Below are 7500 nucleotides of genomic sequence, written 5' to 3' on the forward strand. Positions count from 1 at the left end.
ATAGGTATCGTTTGAAAGCTTAGAAGCTCTACTTTCTAGTGCATGTAGATATTATGACCAAAACTGAACAAGTGCTTTGAAATTTGCAGATAAATCAGAAGTGTTCTGTTTTGATAATTCATAAAACATTTGCACTGCACATATTATTACAATCAGTAAAAACATCAAACTGATCAAATGTCCATGTGTCATATGTTGTTGGAAAGCTCTCAAAGAGTAGAATATAACCAGCCTATTTGTTTTACAGACAAAAATATAGCGAGTAATAGCTAAGTATATGTCTTTGACAATTATGTTAGTGTTGCTTATATGCCGCGTTTTCACTTATAACTTCAGGAAATATAAACGGAACATATAATATCACAAACCATTACTTAGAGGAGGTGATTATCTTTCAAACGAGTCCACACACAAGATAATCAGATGTATAGATCATTAGATAATCCACATGAAGCACAATGTTACATATGACCACCAGGAGATGGCGCCAAATACATGATACAGACTCAATGATGACTCAAATGACACAGAATGAAACTCATTCTGTGAAATCTCATTACTAAAATCATGTCTGCATGCTATGCAAACCTTTAGTCATTGTTGTGTTTGCATGTGTAATTAGTTCTTATGTACAATTATTATGTTTTATTTGTTTGGAGAAGTTTTTGTACACTATGATAAATTACTTTTGTAATGCTATAACTTTTGATTGCTTTGTCGTATCAACACAAATGTTTTCTCAGATACAGTTGACATGATTGGGAACGAAACAGAAGCAGTTTTGCGGAGCCACCTTATTTACACCCAGAGATATATAATGTCAAATAAGAAAAAAGTTTTGGCTCAATGCTTTTGTGATTTTTCAGCAGTTTCTTAGGGTGAGAGTCTCATAATCTATATCGTTAAAAAATGTGAAACATTTTCTTTACAGTGATAACAAACACTTGACCCTTCTTGTTTTTTGATCAAGTTATATGCCAAGCCAATGTTAAGTCAATTCTTTCTTCCAGTGATTTTGAGAGGGTGATGTATGCCTTTGTCTCTTCGTGTTTAGACTATTGTAATTCGCTTTACATAGGTGTTAGCTAGTCATCCTTGTCATGACTGCAGTTTGTTCAAAATGCTGCTGCTAGACTCTTGACAGGTACTCACAAACAAGACCACATCACTCCAATATTAGCCTCTCTTCATTGGCCTCCGGTCTGTTATAGAATTAGTTTTAAGATTTCACTGTTTGTTTTTAAATTATTAAATGGGCTAGTGCTGGCCTATCTTTCAGACCTTTTGCACATACATAAGCCACCTAGATCTCTTGGGTCTTCAGATCAAAGGATTTTGAGTGTCCCAAGACCCAGACTTAAGCTGAGGGTTGACCGCGCCTTCGCAGTACTGGCCCGAAGCTCTGGAAGAGTTTTCCCCTGCACATTAGGACAGCTCCAACATTGTTATCTTTTAAATCGATTAAAAGCCCATCTTTTCTCCCAGGCTTTTAGCTAAACCGTAACTTGAGGTTTGTTTGTCCCCCTGTGTATTTTGTTGATTTTCAGTATGTATTAGTATTTATGCTTGTTAATACTTTCTTTTTAATCTGTTTATTAATGTATAGCATATTTGGTCAACAGTCTGTTGTTTTTAATTGTGCTTTATAAATAAATTGCCTTGCCTTTAATTTTGGGTATGCCACTGAAACAGGAAATCTTTAAAAACACCTTCAGTGCTTAAAGGGTTAAATGCCTTTTTTAAGCACACGGTCTGAACTATGATGTTTTCAGCACTAGTCATATGGATTACTTTTGAGTCTTGTTTCATTTGTAGTCTTTATACGTGTGTAAACGAGGTTTTGACTCTGCTGTCTGCAGAGAATCCTCAATGCACACTATCTAGTAAATGTAGGGAGTGTGGAACGTGAGAAGCTTTTCTCTTCACCAGCTGCTTCAGACATCGACACAAACATCCCATCCGTCTGCTGCAGAAATCTACTAAATGAAACTGAAAATAAAGATGAGACGTCCCGCTCGGTTTTGGTGAATTATTGCCCTGATATAAGAGTTCATTTATCTACATTTTTATCAGTGATCCAAAACTGAGGGCAGATTCACTGATGCTTTGAGGTCACATTAATCAAGTCTGAAATTACACATTTACTGAATTATCATATAAATATGAGATGAATCCAGTGCAGATGTGTCGTATGAGGAGATTTTGCCTCTGAATGTCAACAGTACAGCAGAATTAAATCAGTGTGAATTCTTGAAGATTAAATATGTCATATTAGTAAAGCAGTGCTGTGTGTTAATGACTTATTTGATACACTACACTAAAAGAAAATGTGCTGTATCTGCATTCAAACATTCTACAACACAATATGTGACGTCCATATGTCTGTAACTTCACACCAGCTTGTGCAATTCAACCAAACAGCTCAATAACACTGAGGATTGTGTGATTCTGCAACTGGTTCACATACATTATCTTCTCGGAGTTTCTGGATGGTGATTTTGGCCTCCATCAGGTGATTCTTCAGAACGACAATGTCTTGACTCAGAGCTCTCTTCTCCTCCTCATGATGCTCTGTCTGAATCAAACAACAAACATCAACTGTGTCATCACAGTAATAAAGCATCACAACTATTCAACTGCTGGATAAATATACAGCATCAGCTGAAAACATATTCATGCATACGCTGAGCAGAAACTGTGTGTAATTACAGAATTATAATACATCTCTCATCATGAATATTCACACTGGATCCAGTTGTACATCATAAGAGATGAGAAACATCAGAACTCATTTGAACGACTGACAAACTGATGGAGGACTTTTATTCTCTGAGAGCAGCTGTTAAACACAACACAAATTAAACTGAGATTTTCACATGAGTGTTATTCCTCAGGGTTCATTATGTTCATCAGGGCAGAACAATTCAATATGTCATCAAATATCTCACTTTTATTATGAACTGACCAAATTTGGAACTTCTGCTGTTACAATCTTTTTATACTTAAAGCCTCAATGTGAACTGAGCTTCAATAAATCGATGATTTCAGACTGTTTGGAGATGATAAATGTATTCTGTATCTGATGGAGAAGATATTACACATGACTGTCATATTTCTGTGTTCAACATGAATGATCGTTTTTTCTGACAGAAAACATCCAGTTATAAGAACAATCAAAGATGACTTATTGATCTGCAGGTGTTTTTGACAGTCTGTGATTATTGATCATCTGTTGATCAATCTACAATTGAATTTTTGCTGATATACTGTGCTGCGGCCATGTCGACACCTGTCAATCATGTGACTGTAACACAGGTCCTCTTCACACAGCAGAAAACCAGCTGAATAAACCGCCGACGCTGATGCGAGCGACATGATTATGATTGATTACTGTGTTCCTGCTAATGAGGAAATAAAGTGTGTGTATGTATATACACATTGTAACATTGCTGCTGGCAAAGACGATGAAGTGAAGAACCCAAGTGCAATTTTATTAACAAAAGTGAAATCCAAAAACCCTAACCGCAAACGTGAACCATAAACTCGAACGTGACTAGACATAACAACATTACCAAACACAATACCTGACAAAAGACAATGGCAAATATGAGGGCTTAAATACACAGACATGGGTAACAAGACAACCAATGAACAGACAGAACTATAAACAAGATCACAAGACTAATAAACTAAACCAATGACAAACTAGAACTGATAACGAGTTAACGAGACAATCAACCAATGAAAACAATCATGAAATCACATGACAAGACACAGGAACTAGAAATTTCAAAATAAAAGACATGAAAAACATGAACCAACACATCAAACATTACACATATATCTCAAGGCACATTTTGTTCAGGTCATGTGGTGTAACCCTGAGAAAACTATGATATTTGTAAAATATTGTTTACCTTTTTTTAAATGAATGGTTAAGTTATGGAAAGTATTTTAATAAGTGGTTACACCACTTGACATTTTTAAAGTCAATCAGTTATTTTTGTTTTGTAGAAAATGCAATAAATGTTTCTCAAAAATGTATGAAATCAACATGGACACAAAGATGACATTTGAATGAACTTCACATGTGTGTTTTAAACTAGATTTTTAAGAGATTTCTCATTTTTATCACCTCATACATACTTATTTGACCAAACAAATTAAGAGATTTCTGAACTAGTGACACACAAGAAATTCAAGTATATATTGAACTGTTATTTGGATATAATTTCACAATCTCTGAGTGATGTCATCACGGTCTGTTTCAGCCCATCTTTAAATTGATGATTACAGTCCAACATGAGACCACATTAAAAATAAGACCACTGAGACAGACAGACAGACAGACAGACAGACAGACAGACAGACTCCCTGACAGGTTTCATTTCAAGTGAATCACTTTAGCCATCGACTGTGTTCAATCAGTGATCATGTAATTGCTGTGAGAGCGACCAGATAAACTTGTGTAGTTATTGATCGCAGCAATCTGAACAACATCAATATTCTCATGGCACACTGCTGGTCTCCTCAAGCACATTGTCTCTCAACATTTCTCTGATTCAATCCAGATCAGATGCTGCAGTGATGCAGAAGAATCAACGCTTCAGTTGATTCATATCAACACTTAAACTGTGAAGTGATCACATCAGTCGCTCTGAGAGGAATATAAACACTGTTTGAGTAGAATATCGATGATGACACAGACACTAGTGTTAGAGGAGACAAGCTGTCAATCAAACTGACACTGATCAAACACTAAACCTTCATGAGAAAAACTGCCATCAGTGATTTATAATCAATCGATCTGTCTGTCATTGATGATTAAGAGGATGAGCTCTCTGTACGTTGATTTTGCTTTATATTCTGATTTACTGTGTTTTGTTAAAGTGTCAAAAATGGAAATAATTGAGCAGATACTTCTACAAATGAGAATAATTTAAGTAGAAGTGATTAAACACAATGCTTTAAAGAACAGATTGAAGTGTTGTCAGTAATGTTACGCTGCAGTCGATCATAGATAAACACAATTACAGCAGATATGTTGGTTTATTTCAGGTCTCTCACCGTGCGCTGCGTCTTCTCCTCCAGGTCATGATTGATTCTCTGTAAAGCTGCATAACTGCTCTGAATCCTGCAGGACACATGATGATGATGAAGATGATGATGACACACACACACACATTCTAGACATTTAAGAGACACACTCAAATCATTCTCATAGTTAAAGGGATAACGAAACATCTGTTATTATTTACACGCCTCAATCAAGCAAACACTAAAGATGAGAAACATGAGACAAAACACTTCAATTCACTTTAATTCACAAACACACAGTGCAAACATCTGAGTGAACAAGATTAATAACAGTTTAGATAAACTCTAAATGAAAGAACATCCTGTACTTCTGAAGAATGAAGTCATATTTATTTCTATAGTGCTTTTCACTATACACATTGTTTCGAAGCAGCTTTACAGATGAACATAATGTAATGTCTTATTCTTGTATTGACAATGGATGATGCAAGACTTACTGTGGAGAAACAAAGTGCTACATGACCCTTAACTTACTTTTTATAAGGATTTTTTAAAGGTGCAGTATGTAAGATTCAGAAACCGTTGTTATTAGTGACACCTGTGGCCGTTCAGTGAACTGCAGCCCGTTGCTCGTGCTCGTGCACACACTCCATAGGGACGCGAGACTGAACGTGATTCACCAGCATCATTAATTTAGCCCGGTTGCTAGGGAGGGTAGAGTCACATGGGATAACCTCCTCGTGGTCACTATAATGTGGTTCTCGCTCTCGGTGTGGTGAGTTGTGTGTGGATGCCGCGGAGAATAGCGTGAAGCCTCCACATGCACTAGGTCTCCATGGTAACGTGCTCAACAGGCCACGTGATAAGATGCGCGGATTGACGGTCTCAGACGCGGAGGCAACTGAGATTCATCCTCCGCCACCCGGATTGAGGCGAGTCACTTCGCCACCACGAGGACTTAGAGCGCATTGGGAATTGGGCGTTCCAAATTGGGGAGGAAAAGGGAGAAAATAAAAAAATACTGTATATTCTCTATAGCGATGAATATCAGTGTATATCGGAATATTAGTCTCTTAAGAGCTCCATTTAAAACTGTAGTGTAGGTTAGGGTGGGGTTGGTGATTGGGGAGGGGGAGGGATATTAGGGGGGATTAAATGTTTAATGTTAATTCAATGTATTTATGTTGTGTTTTTTATCTTGTTATATGTTTATGAATCAATAAAAATGTTAATTTTAAAGTTTAAATACAGCAGCAATACTTCTGAAGACACTGAAAAACATGTTTACTTTAATAAATAAATGAGTTCATAGTTTGTGCAGCACTGTGATGACGTTGACTGACCTGCGCAGTTTCTCTGTGAATTTCTCCAGTTCATCTTGAGCTCGTCTCTGTTCGGTCTCCAGATACTGACGTGTCGACTCAAACTTGTTCTCCAGCAGCTGCAGCTTACGAGTCGTCAACATGAGACGCTTGCGCAGATCTTCTTTCTGATCCAGTAGAGAACTTCGCAGACAGACAGACAGACAGACAGACAGACAGACAGACAGACAGATCTTTACATTCATGAAGTAATTTGTACATATTTATCACATTCACCAAAGAACTGATGATTTATTCATGCACTTGAGAAATTTCCATATTTTTGAATTACTAAATTTTTATTTTAATGTCCAAAACCATAAAGAGAAAAAAACAGATATTTCATGACTGAACTGTGATGTCATGTTGTGATGTTCACTCACTCTTATTTCATATATAACTTTTAAAACGTTGCTCTTTGTCGGTTGCGGTGAACGTTCAACTATGCAAAATAACTGCAGAGACGGTTTTACATTTTACTAGAAATATTACTGTTGTGTATTACTGAAGTATAAACTAACTCAAATCAGATCTTTACTACGAGACCGTTTACTGCAATTTAACCACAGAAAAATGAAAAATAATTTGAAAAAGCATATATATCCTCATACAACCCCGCATACACACGCATGGACATTGTATTTGTGCTTCGCTAGACATAATTTAAATTTTATTAGTTTATTAATTTGACTGATCTCAGTTCAGGAGACTCTGTGCTGTCAGTAAAGGGTTAAACTTTCAACTGATGGAGTCATGTGACGAAACAACGTGGTGTCAATCACAGCAGAGTTTAAGTTTTGCAGAAACAGCAACAAAACAACATCTGGTAAAAAACCTCATTACGTTTTTACATTGAGTCAAAAGAGTCTGTAGTTTCATCCGATGTGCAATTTTAAAAATTTGAGCGTTTTATCACAAAACACCACGCTGATAAACACAATGTACACTAATGTGTACATCAGCACATTTTTTCTTAGAAATCCTTTATTCACTGTCTGTGTATTATCACATTGAGAATTAATGAGTTCATACAAAAACTGAAAAATGTGTCTTTTAGAGGCTTTATATGGAGTTAGGATGAAAATAAGGTGCATTTCAAACT

The 7500-nt window shown here is 36.3% G+C and overlaps 1 pseudogene; it reads right to left on the bottom strand.

Annotated features, from left to right (window-relative positions):
• The window catches only part of LOC127455002 (uncharacterized), a 31148-nt pseudogene that overhangs the window by 14448 nt on the left and 9200 nt on the right, over positions 1–7500 (bottom strand).

The sequence above is a fragment of the Myxocyprinus asiaticus genome, chromosome 17, assembly GCF_019703515.2.
Source record: "Myxocyprinus asiaticus isolate MX2 ecotype Aquarium Trade chromosome 17, UBuf_Myxa_2, whole genome shotgun sequence".
NCBI classification, from domain to species: Eukaryota; Metazoa; Chordata; class Actinopteri; order Cypriniformes; family Catostomidae; genus Myxocyprinus; species Myxocyprinus asiaticus.